The 12,489-nt window shown below is 34.4% G+C and overlaps 1 long non-coding RNA gene across 1 annotated transcript; it reads right to left on the reverse strand.

Moving 5' to 3' along the window:
- Positions 1-1,328: 1,328 nt before the first annotated feature.
- Positions 1,329-6,016, reverse strand: LOC114074382. The gene is made up of 2 exons (XR_003574767.1): positions 5,342-6,016; positions 1,329-2,713 (listed from the first exon to the last, which is right to left on the reverse strand). It is a non-coding gene; the product is annotated as an uncharacterized LOC114074382 (long non-coding RNA).
- Positions 6,017-12,489: the final 6,473 nt, after the last annotated feature.

The following is a 12,489-nucleotide window of genomic DNA, read 5'->3' on the forward strand; positions in this document are numbered from 1 at the left end:
CCCAAAGCCTAAAGTTATTCCCTCATGAGGCTTCAACATCTGTGAAGCCATAAAATGCTCGTACAAAAGAGCACATGGCAGACCCTTGCTCCCACGCTATGTGTCAGCTCATAAGCCGGGAGAGCGATCCATTTGTCTCCTCCCTTTAAACGTCCTAGGAAAGGGGGCTTGTAGACGACTTCCTTGTTGATATCTACCTCAGTGGATCCAGATGAGTGTCTTTGGGACCACTATTAGCTTCTTCACTGAAGACAGAGCATATCCGGCTAAAGTCTCTCAATTATGTCCTTGTTGAAAGCTCTGCTTTCCCTCCGCATTGTCGATGCTTTTTCCTCATAGAATTAAATTCCGCCATCTCCTCCGCCAATTCTTCGTCTAGTGTTGTACTTCTTGCTAGCACATTTGTAGTGGCTACGTCTACTTCTGTTTCTCTTTTTCCTATTTCTTGCATCTTTTGTCAGAGCATCTTAAACTTCTCCCTCAAATCTTCCCATATGTCTCGACTTTCTTCCTTTCACCATATTAATTACCAAATCCTCATTTAGCATCGCAGTGTCGGCTTTGAAGACTATCGTGGCAATTTAAACCTTAATCCTGTTTCTCTAAGTTCTCGAATTTCCAGCGTAATATGTTGCATTTTCCTCTCCAATTTTTCTCTAGTAGGTTCCACCTCGGCGTTCTTACCCTTTTTCATAGTTGTGATTTTACAGTTCTGAGATAAAGGAGTAATATTTAGGATTAGTATTAGCAACTTACTTTTTGGTTGAGAAACTCATGACTCAAAAAATTTGGTCGAACATCTTGTTATAGTAACTTGGATATATTTTTGGCAATTTTCGAAAAAGAGTGGGTTATAAAATTCAAAGAAACATATCACAGAAATAGTTAAAGCATACTAGTATATAGGAAATATCATGTCCTAAGAATGCTTATGACCCTTTTGTGCGAAGGGTAGGCCTAACAAATTGAACGACATATATGTCATTTTTAAACCAATTCATTACCCCCGAATATTCATTAATATAAAACAAAATGTATGATAAAAATAGTAACACAGAAATAGGTTCAGAAATAAATTACAAAACAAATTACAAATAGAGTGATCCCACGGATGGGATAATGATAAACTTCAAGATTGCTCTGATCCTTTGCCAAGTCTGGTCCTTCTGGCAATCTGACATCTTCCCACATGGCATCGCCCATAGATGATCTCTTTTCAATCGAGCCCATATTGATGTTTGAACCCCTTTATCGACTGAATCTACTATTCCATGTTATCATCCAACTCTGACATGCATTTTCTGGCTCTCTGTAGCTCTTTTTTTCAATTGAGATATAACTTTGGCGTCCATAGAATGTCGGAGTTGATGCTCCAACTCATTCTTATCGAACCTTTCTTGAAGTCGGTTAAGTTGAACTTGATGTCTAGCACCAACATCTGCAATAATATGAGGAACAGTCAGACTAAGCCCAATAGTTCTCGTGACGGGTCTTCTTCAACCATTCCATGTAATCCTTAGAACATTTAGGGTGAAACCTATTCGGTACCGGCTCACCTAATACTCTTTGAGACCTCCATAATTTGTATGTATCTTCCGCAAATGTGACTCGTCCATTTTTGTGATCTGTTTCAAATTTCTTCATGTCTGCGATTTGGGGTAGCTCTTGCTTCCCTCCTACTAGCCTTAGGACTCGACCGGGAGTAGTGCGGTCTAGTTCCTCTTAATCCAGCAAATACCAAGTAAGGAACCTTTTCCGTTCGAACCACCATATCCTTCGTCACCACTACACTGTCTATTGACCATTGTACATCCTCTTCTATTAACCCCTGAAGTCTCAGATACTTGAAGTCTTCTTCTCCGGTTCTGTTGCAATGATTATGGTACATCCACAAGTCATGACCTTGATGTTCGTCTGACAGTCTTACCGGATGTGGTTCTTTTGGATTATGACTTTTGATCAGATGTTGCATCATCCACCGTTAAATTATCAGATTGCATCCTTGAAATAAACGCTCTCCGCTTTGATATTTATCTAAAATTCTCTAGATGTCGTTAAAGATCATACGCACCAAAGTGTAGTACTCGATTGACGACTTACAGTCCACTCCGTAGAAGATGGAATGAACGATCATTACTACACTTGGATGACTAGAGTAGTTTCCCTTGAGGAAACACCATTGTTCCAAGTAAGCATATTGGAAAGGCAAGAGGATGTGTCTCCTTTAATTTTTATTTCGAGACGAACTCTTCTTTAAATTTCTCGTAAACCCTTGCACGTCCAAATCGATAATATAGCTTTCTAAAGGGAATATTTTTGCCGAGAAGTTTGTCCATCCACTCCGCTTTGACAAGTTACAGTTTCTCCTTGATTTCGGTGAAATTCCATATTTTTTTATTTAGAAGATCTGTATTTGGTTGACGTTTCCTCTTGTTGAAATTGGCGATACTCTCATAGCTTATGAGGAATGCTTCAATAGTCGGCATCATTTCCACTTCCCCGAACCAGAATACCATGTTTTTACTGTTCCAAAACTTTACCATTGTTCTAATAGGGTTGACAAATCCTTTATTTCCAACAGCGACGGAGATAACCTATGTGTTTTTGAACTGTCATTCTGAATGTATAGTTCATGAATCTCCACAACACTTTTAGATAAGTGTCGGGGACAATCAACATTCTTGTTCTTAGAGGCTCGCGTGTTGGATTAATACTACAGTAAGAGAAAACAAATATTAGTTAAACCCCACCAAAATAGACAATAAATTTAATAAAAACACATATACATCATTCAATTAACATGTACACATGATTGTGTATTTGTTGGCAAATGGGTAAACTAGTCACAAGGTGGGCTTCTAATGGGCAAACACGCCATGGGTTTTGGGTCATCTTAGTTCAAATTCTCCTAAATTTTTCGCGGCTCTATGCTAGTTGAGTAAGAGTGGCGTTGAAATACCTGGAATCCAAATGGACAACTTAGGTTGGAATTTACGACAACAATTGGACGGATGACGAACCAATAAATTGTTGATCGTTCAGAAAAATGGTTGAGTATAAAAAAAATCCTGTTGCAGTTCCGCAAACCGTCCTTTAATATATTATACATATATAAATGCCATGAAATTCAATGATAGTTATATAATTTGAACATATTCAACACAGATATCATTTTTAACAATTAATAACAATTAGTCAAATAATCAAATCTCATGGTTAGAGCATAACAAAATCTCCAGCTGAGTCGCAATTTCTGTTTTACGAAAAAATATAATAAAAAGAAGAATGTCTAAGTTCCAAAAAATCAATTAATCTTATGATTCAAGATAAATCAATTTTCCAAATTAACAGAGTCGCCACTTGATTTTTAGCAAAAAAGTGAAGAAAAACTTACAATTATTTTCGAAAGATTTTAACAAATAAAATCAATTAAAAATGGTTCGAGGTTCAAATGTACATTCCGAGAATGGGCCCTCAGTATGCCCGCTAACTCGTGATTGACCGGCGATTTGACTAAAAGACTTCTCTAATATTTTTCAAAATTTTTCTAAGTTAAGTAAATTCAAATTTTTATTTATTTACTCACTATCAATTAATTTTAATTAATTATTTTTAAAGGTAAAGTAACTATATAAAGGGATAAACTTAAATGTTGACAAAGACTGGGAAGTAAAATAAAGACCAAGTAAAATTTATGTGCATACGGATATGTACATGAATTTTGAATATATAGAAAAATAAGAGGAATGACTATCATCGGGAATTAATTAAATAAAACCAAGGTCATATACATTGTAAGTTAAATATAGTGATGAATAAATAAGAAGGAAAGGAAATATCAAATTTGGGCTTTTTGCCCAAATTTTGCTGCTGTAAATTTTTAGGCCTTTGGGCCTGTTTTCCTTCCAAAATCCAGCATATACAGTGATCTTATACTTCCATATATGGGGTGTATTTTAGTTATTTCCCCTGTATATTGGATTGTATACTCTTTTTATACATCCTAATTTAGCTCCTCGAGCCCCTGTATATTTCGTGGACTTGCATATCGTATTTTCTAACTATAAATCAATGTATACAACGGTATATAGATCCATTTCTTAGCCTTTGGAGGCTTGCATTAGCCTCTCTTTCTCCCCCGAATACCAAAGCTTGACTCGATAAGAGTCAAGGATATGCAAGAGTGGAGTCCAAGTGACTCGGATTGGTATCACATAAGAAAAACAAAGTAAAAGAATAGAAAGATTAGCAATCTATCTTGCAACAACTTAATCGATTGAAGAAATTGAGCATTTAAAATACAACACCCTAATTCTCCAAATGGTCAGTGCCTTTCTACACTTTGAGCACTGAAAATTACATTTTTTGATTTCAAAGAGAAAGAAAGCAAAACTCTCAAGATAAACACATGGAACCCAACAGAGAAATATTAAGGAATTATTTTAAGAAGACAAATTCATAGTAGCTAGAAAGTCAAAACAGTAAAGTAAAGAACAATTTTTTTAGCGCAATCATAAAACACTCATGTTAAAGGGATATAACTGTATTCAAGCTAAAGACAATTTAGAGCCAAGTCAATTATTTTTAGGAAGAACTTACATGTAAAAAATATGAAGAGGAAACATTCGTAATAAATATAAAATCTATGAATGACAAAAATAAAAACAATCGATAACAAACTACTGTGACAGTCACACTAAAACGGTACCTCAGAAAGAAAATTGGTGAATGTCACAATAAATTTGCAAGATCTATATCTAATAACCATCATGGTGACATTTGATAAACAAACCAACAAAACTAAACTTGAAGCTAGTAATATGGTCCATTGAATCTAAACTTAAAACTAAAGCAAAGGAGAACTTACAAAAAAAAAAAAAGAATTACAAACAACTTGCTTATGAGACACAAACCATATTAGAAACTGGATTATGATTAGCAATAAACAGCGTTGTCATAAGTTGAAACCGAGTTGCCAAAATGCATAAAAATTCAAGTTACAATGAGAGCTAAATAGTATATCAGTAACAAACCAGATAAATAATATTCATTCTTGGAGACCTACTGAGCACAAACATCAAAACTCGACCAACACGCGATTCACAGCAAATATGATAGTCGAGCTTAAGGCTTAAGTATAGATTTGAACAAATAATTTAGGCAAGATGTAGAAAACAGAATGATCAACCAAGAATTCCAAGACAAAAAAAACAATGGTAGCAAGCCATGACCCTTCATATCCGTCTCAAGGGAGAATGATGTCGAGAAAGACACAACAGAGACAACCTCATTACATGCTATTGTACCCTGAACTAAAAAGTAATTAAGGAGTAGATATTACCTTTTCTCTGGAATTTAACTGAAAGCAACGAGCTATTAACGACTTGTGCACCGAAACGACGAATCCCAAAAAACTTGGAAGGACAAAACAAAGCGGACAAATGTAAAGACTGAACCAAATATCTTCGAGAACTTCTCAAACGTACAGTTTCCTCTAAGCACTGAGCTTATATCCAAATCTTTCTCTAATGTCTCATCTAATTGAAACTCTTTTTTTACAAAAAAATCATCCAAACATCCCTTTCATTTTTTCTGTATTCAACTCTCTATGTCTATCACAAAAACATTATTTTCTCCCAAAGAAATTCCCCCGCTCACAGTGAAAAGAGGAGGTAAATATGGGAAGATATTAGGTTTCGGAATTGGGGGAAAAGAAGAAAAATTGATAAGAACGAGTCCCACCCCCGAATCAAAACTCAAAATTCTTTCACCATTTGAGAGAAACAACCTTTTCTGAAAGTTTAGCTCCATTCTAGAAGAGGAAAGAAAAATAGACGGATTTGATAGATCGATCTTCCTTGAACGCTACGTGGATCAATACGAAAGCGCGAGAACAATTTCACATGTTCGAGATTGGAATCATTCTTTGTGATTGTTTTTGGGCGTTGTTTACGCGTTTGGGAAGATGAGGGTGCATACAAGTTGTTTAGAATTGTTGTTGACCTTGTCACGTGTCATTAACTTGCGGCTTGATTTCTTTTGAGAAAAGAAGGTGGGACGGGTTGGGAGATTATCTTGTTGGGCTATTGGTATATTTTAATTGGTTCTTGACTTTGGTTGAATGAGGTTTGAGAGAATTGGGCCTTGCTGAATGTACTGAATTGAATTTGTATTTGGGCCAAAAATTTTGTCCCAATTTCAGGTCTTGCAAATGGTTGAAGAAATTGTCTAAAATTTCCATAATAACCAATTGGATTATGATACAAATGTAGACGGTGGATTTGATCAACACTTTAAAAAATGATTTTTTTTATAAATGAATTAAAGAGCTTCTAAATCTAAATGAAATAAATAAATTAATTTAATAGACTGAAGATTTTGAGATAACAAACCACTAATTTAGGCAAAATTAACATCATAAAATGTTTAAGTAAAAATAAAATTTTTTAAATGATTTTCAAAATAATAATAATAATAACAATAAATAATAATAATAATAAATATACTAATTATATACATAATTATGTAAAAACATACATTATTTAAACATTATAATTAACTTATAAACTATTTAAAATAACTTGCACAAAATTTAATTTTTCCTTGAAATTATTTAAATCATTTAAATTTGAAGAAGATCAAAACGATTAATTTATATCGTGGAAGTCCGTAATTGGGTGTCAATAGTGGTTCTTTTTGATGAGTGGCCACCTAATTGACTCAAACTTGGGTACATAGACCCTCTGACCCATAGTGAGTTGTAGATGGTCTTCCACCAAAAAACATCTTGTCTTGCCTAGGGCGGCCAACTTCATGTGTTTCTTCACCTTTGGATCTCCACCACCTTTAGAATGACTAGTCCTCACGTCATTCACCTTTGCCTTATCATGCATGTCGTTCTTGAAGTTAGTCAAGGCTTCGGTTTGTATAATGGCCTCAGTTGTGGTCCCAACATACCATCATTCAAACATCGTCTTAGCCCATTTTTCAATCTGCCAATGAAGTGGAACAAAATGTCTTCGTTCCTCAAGTTAGGAATTTGAACAGTGAGTGTAATGAATTCCTTCAAGTATGCCCGAATATTTCTTGTTTGCTTCAATTCTATGAATTTGTGTTTGGCCTCATAGATGACGTTGTTAGGGAGAAAGTCCTTCTATAGAATGTCTTGAAATTATGCCCAAGTGTTTATGGTGCATAACTCTTTCCTAATCGCTTTTTCCTTATGCCTCTACCATAACATGGCCATCTCAGAAATATGCAACACGACTGTGTTGATCTTGTTTTGTCTCTCTTTACCCGACTACACTTGATGTAATTACGGAAGAGCCACGAGCAGTTCTGAACCTCTTGGGTATCACAGATGCCTTTGAATATATCTGACATGAGAGCCTCGACGCTGACTTCTCTATCTCGGACATACAGCGTAGATCCTTCAGCTTTTACGCCCCACTTGATTGCTTTCTTCTCAACTCTCATGGCTTCAATCATACTTAATGCACCAATGAGTCGCCACTTCAAGACAGTGATGGCATCTTTCAATGTTGGCGGCCCTCAAACCCTTTGTGGATTTTGTTGTTTTCCTCATTGGTGAGGTCCTTTAGATTCTTGAACTTACCATAAACATCATTCAAACGCATGCCTAAGATCTCCACGGTCTACCTCGCCATTTCAACCCTAAGGACTCATTCCTCTCTGTTGGTGACGTCAACGACCTCCTTACCATGCTCATCGCCACTTGCTTCAATAGTCGAAGGTGGGTGACATGTTAGCACCTCACTTGGTGTAAGGTTGAGCAACATTTCCTTACGACTCTTGTGGTGATTCTTTCCCTTGCAGATATTCCTTCCACCATCCAGCCTGATGTTGGTGGTGCTACCAGCGTTTACATCTCCTTCACTAGTTATTCCCTTAGTGTAAACTTTATCTCTTATACCACAATGTGGGAGACTTAGAGTCTCAATAATGTTTCATGCAGCACCTGACAGCTTAGTCACGAATATTTCATGATCTTGTAATCTCAAGTAGGAATTTTCAAACTAAGACCACTAACATATTGAAAGAAAGACTTTGAAAGAAGGCTTTGTATTACTTTGTCGAATGATTTACACTTGGTTGGAAAAATTTTCCAATGAGGCCCTCTATTAATGTTACCTCCTTAGGTCCAAAGTGTAAATATTTTTTACTTTACAATACAATATTTACAATTAAGTCCTATTCTAGAATTCTCTACAACTTCTAGGAAATTCTAAAGCCTTCTTGAAAATATCTAGGGAGTTCGAGAGTGTTATGTTAATATCTCCACAACTCTAGATTTTCTCCCTTATTCTGATGCAAAATTTGAACAGTGAAGTGGTAGGACATGACACTATGTATCACTGTGGTCTAAGCCAATCACAATTTGGATTAGGTATCTAGTCAATAATAACTCCTGCAACACACAATGCTAAGAAGTTTCTTCATATGTCCTATATTTTTACATAAGTTATATCACTAAGGTCGAAGCCAGGTGTAACTTTCCATTAGGTATATGGACAATAATAATACCTAAACACCCACTATAACACCCAATTCTAAGTTATCCAATCAGATTAAGCAAAATTTAAGTAAATATCGAAGCTAGAAGTATATTGATAATACTAGTATAAAAGGTTTACATCATAAAGCATTATGTGAATGTTATGATAAAGGCATTTTCCAGAAAAAAAATTGATCTAAACAACAATTATGTGTCAATTCTAAGCTAGTTGAGGTCAATTATCTTGGTTTTTTACGAGGTCAAGAAGGAATAAATATATAGGTAACATGTATAAGTTATACTTCCAATCTCCTCATTATGGTAACCTAATAATCGGATTATGAAGACATAAAGAACTTCATAGATTGGAGGTGCACCAAAATTTACCTAATACCTACCTAGAATAGTAGGGTTCGTAGAACATAATAAAATGGAAATTCAATAATTGTTCACTAGAGGAAAATTCCTTTTGCATCAGAAATATAATTTTTTTAGCATACAATAAAAACATTACCTGGTCAACAAGGAAGTGAGTTGAGAACCATGAGGTATTATGTACAATTTTCAGTGGTGGAAAAATCTAGGTGATTTCTTCTATTTATGCCCTGAAGGATAGCCCTACCTAGTACTACGATCAAGCAAGCAAGATATATTGTTTAGAAATAGAAAAGAAGAGGGCGAAATACTTTATGTAACTCTAGAAGCAAGAAATCAAGCAAATAAAATATACTATAGAAAATTGAAAGAAAGACGGAGAGATTTAGAAGAAAAAAAGGACGCTCTATCAACAAAAAGGAATTTAATTACTAGAGTAAAATATAAAGCTGAAAAAAATTGTATTCATTAAAGTGAATATTTAGCCAAATAATCAAGAGAGGTAAATCGAACAGATATGAGGTTTCCCCAAATTCACAAAGTAGCCTAAAAATCATCCAAAAACCAACCCTTAAAACATACCCTAGATTATGTTATTTAAAAATAGTGGATAAACTACACGAAGCTAGCTACAATGATACCCTTGCGCTAAAATGAAGGAAAGTGTATCCTACTAGTTATTTAATATGTACTCACCTCTTGCTTAAATTTTCATTTTAGTTTATTTTAAACCGTTCGTGCTTGTTTCATTAATCTTCTAAGATATCCAAATTACTTCTAATCGACTTGATGGTTTTTATATCCATGATGACTAATCCATATCACATCATGATATACATAGCACACCAATACATAAATATAATATTATATATATTATGTTTTAATCTCAAAACAATATATATATATATATNATTAACAATGTGTAATGATTATACGTGTGATTTTGAATAAAGTAATTAACATCTTTTAGGTAAGAAACTGAAGAGTTTACTTTGATTCTCCCCATATATGAATTTTCCCTTTTAGCCATTTTTTAAACTCAAAAAGAAAATTTCAAAATTCTATAATAAATTTTCCAACAAAAAATATTTCACATGGACAAGCAACAAAGAGTTAGAGCAGTGATGAATAAAGAAAGGGAAAAGGTAGGAGTTACGTTACCTTGGTTGAGTAACACATCTTGTATGAAAGACAAATGAGAACATTGGAATAGAGAGCTTGTATAGCCCACAATAGAATAAGGAATAGAGTAACATTCATCCATGAACAAGGAGGCAACATAGTAAGTGGAAATGAAGGTGAGCTCAAGAGAAAGTTGAAGTTTGCTTTTATAGATAGGGTTAATGAATGTGGGCTTTACCCTAATCAGATTATGTAATTTTTCATAAGAACTAAATTATGAAAAATATTCGTGGGAATCAAATTATGGAAATTCCATAGAAACCAAATCATGGTATGTTTACATAAGAATTAAATTATGGAAATTTTCCATTGGAATCAAATTACGGTAAGTTTTCATAACAATCAAATTATGAAAATTTTCCATGGGAATCAAATTATGGGGAACTAAATTATTAAAATTTTCCATGGGAATCAAATTATGATAAGTTTCATAAGAATAAAATTATGAAATTTTTTTGTGTAGAATCAAATTATGCAAATACCATAGAAACCGAATTACGGTAATTTTTTGAATTACATGAAAAAATATGCCGAAGAAGAATAGACTTGCTTCATGAGAATTTGAATTCCTTGCGTTCTATTCAAGTGAAAGCCTAAAATGTGCGTCGACACCACAAGGTCTCTATCACCTAGTCAAGCTTGTGAATGCAATCCTTGCTAATTGAATTGGTGGTCATTTGTAGTTGATGACCCAAATGAAATTACCACACTGTGAAGAGATTTCATGCGATAAGTCTTCAAGATATTGAAACACTTCAAGCCTAAAATGAGTTGATAAACAACCTAAAGTCAAATGACCTCTTACAAATTAGAGAATATTGTCATGAAGACTTTGGTAAAGGTTGACCTCAACATATCGGTGCGGTCAATTTTCATGAAGATTTCAACTTTCGCCGTCAAAATTTGACAAGCCTACACGTTGAAAAGTCTAAAATAATAATAACACATCCATGACTACTTCAAGTCTTGTCGTCAGACTTCGGCAAGCCTCTACATCAACAAGTCCCGATATAAGGGGCATTTGTGGGTAAATTGTATTGGATCAAATTCATACAAAATTTGAATTACATCCATGTTAATTTTGGCTAAATAATTAATTTGGACTTAAAAAATAAATAAGTACATCTTATTAAATTCAAATCCAAGGTCCATTTCACCTTGAAGCCCAAACACATGCCACGTGTCACGGTGACTAGGCATCCAAGACCAACAAGGTGAGTCCACATGTCGAAATGAGGTGGTAGTCCCAGTCAAATGCAAGAACGAGTCAAAATGCACTTAGTGTAAAAATGACATTCTTTGGCCAATCACATGCAACCTTGTCCACTCCTACAACTATAAATAGGGGATAGACATAACATTCAAAAGGGGATTCAGAAAACTCTTCAACAATCATTCACTAATTTAGTGAAAGCTATTATATCAATATCAATAGTTCTTCGAAAGAGTGATCAACAGAGTTCTTCCCGAAGATTAACTTACAACGATGAAGCGCTTTCCGACGTCCAGGAGATCGACAACATCTCAAAGAGGATTACATCATCCAAGAATTTGGGAAATATGTTACTGAAGGTCATCGAATTGCAAAGAAACTTAGGAGAGAGAATCAAGAGAACAACGGAATTGTACTCACAACGATTCCTTAATAAAAATCACTTTGTTTTCTTTTATTTATTTTGCTTGCATTTAATCTTCTGCGCTTACAAAAATTTGTTGCAAACAATTTTATTTGAAATTTATAAAGATCTAGTTGGAAAACAAGTTTAAACTAATTTTCCAAATTTGAAATTCAATCTCCCGGTTGGATTTGGAAATATTTATAATCAAAAACTGATTTTAAAATAAAGTAAGAACTATTTCAGAGAACAAGAGCCAGTCTCATGGCCAAACAAACTTTAGATTTGGTTGAAAACATATTAGAAAAACACACCAAAAAATAATTATTATTTAAAAAAAAAAAAAAGGAGATCTCATGTGCTAATGAGCCCTAATTTCATTGTTCATTGTCAAATTTGATTCGTCAGCAAGCGCCATCTTCTTTCGTCAAAGATAACACGAAAATGTTGAGTAAGACTTGCTTACTAAAAACGAGTGAAGTTGGAATGTCATGGGAAGCAAAGATCGTGAGAAAAAACCCAAATTACTTCATATGTAAAAAAGATTGGCCACAATTTGTGGTGCATCACCAACTGGAGCCAACTAACATTTTGATCATCTCAATCATTGAAAAATCAGTGTTCCATGTACTTCCATACACACCAAAAAAATTGTATAAACATTACTCGTAAGAGGCAACTTTCTTACGAAGGACTCAATAGCAGTACCTATGAAGAGGAGATTGGACCTTCAAAGAGAGCTAAGAAAATGGAACCAATAATGGTAGTATCGGATACTGAGGAAGAAAATGTTGATATGTC

The sequence above is a fragment of the Solanum pennellii genome, chromosome 1 (assembly GCF_001406875.1).
Source record: "Solanum pennellii chromosome 1, SPENNV200".
NCBI classification, from domain to species: Eukaryota; Viridiplantae; Streptophyta; class Magnoliopsida; order Solanales; family Solanaceae; genus Solanum; species Solanum pennellii.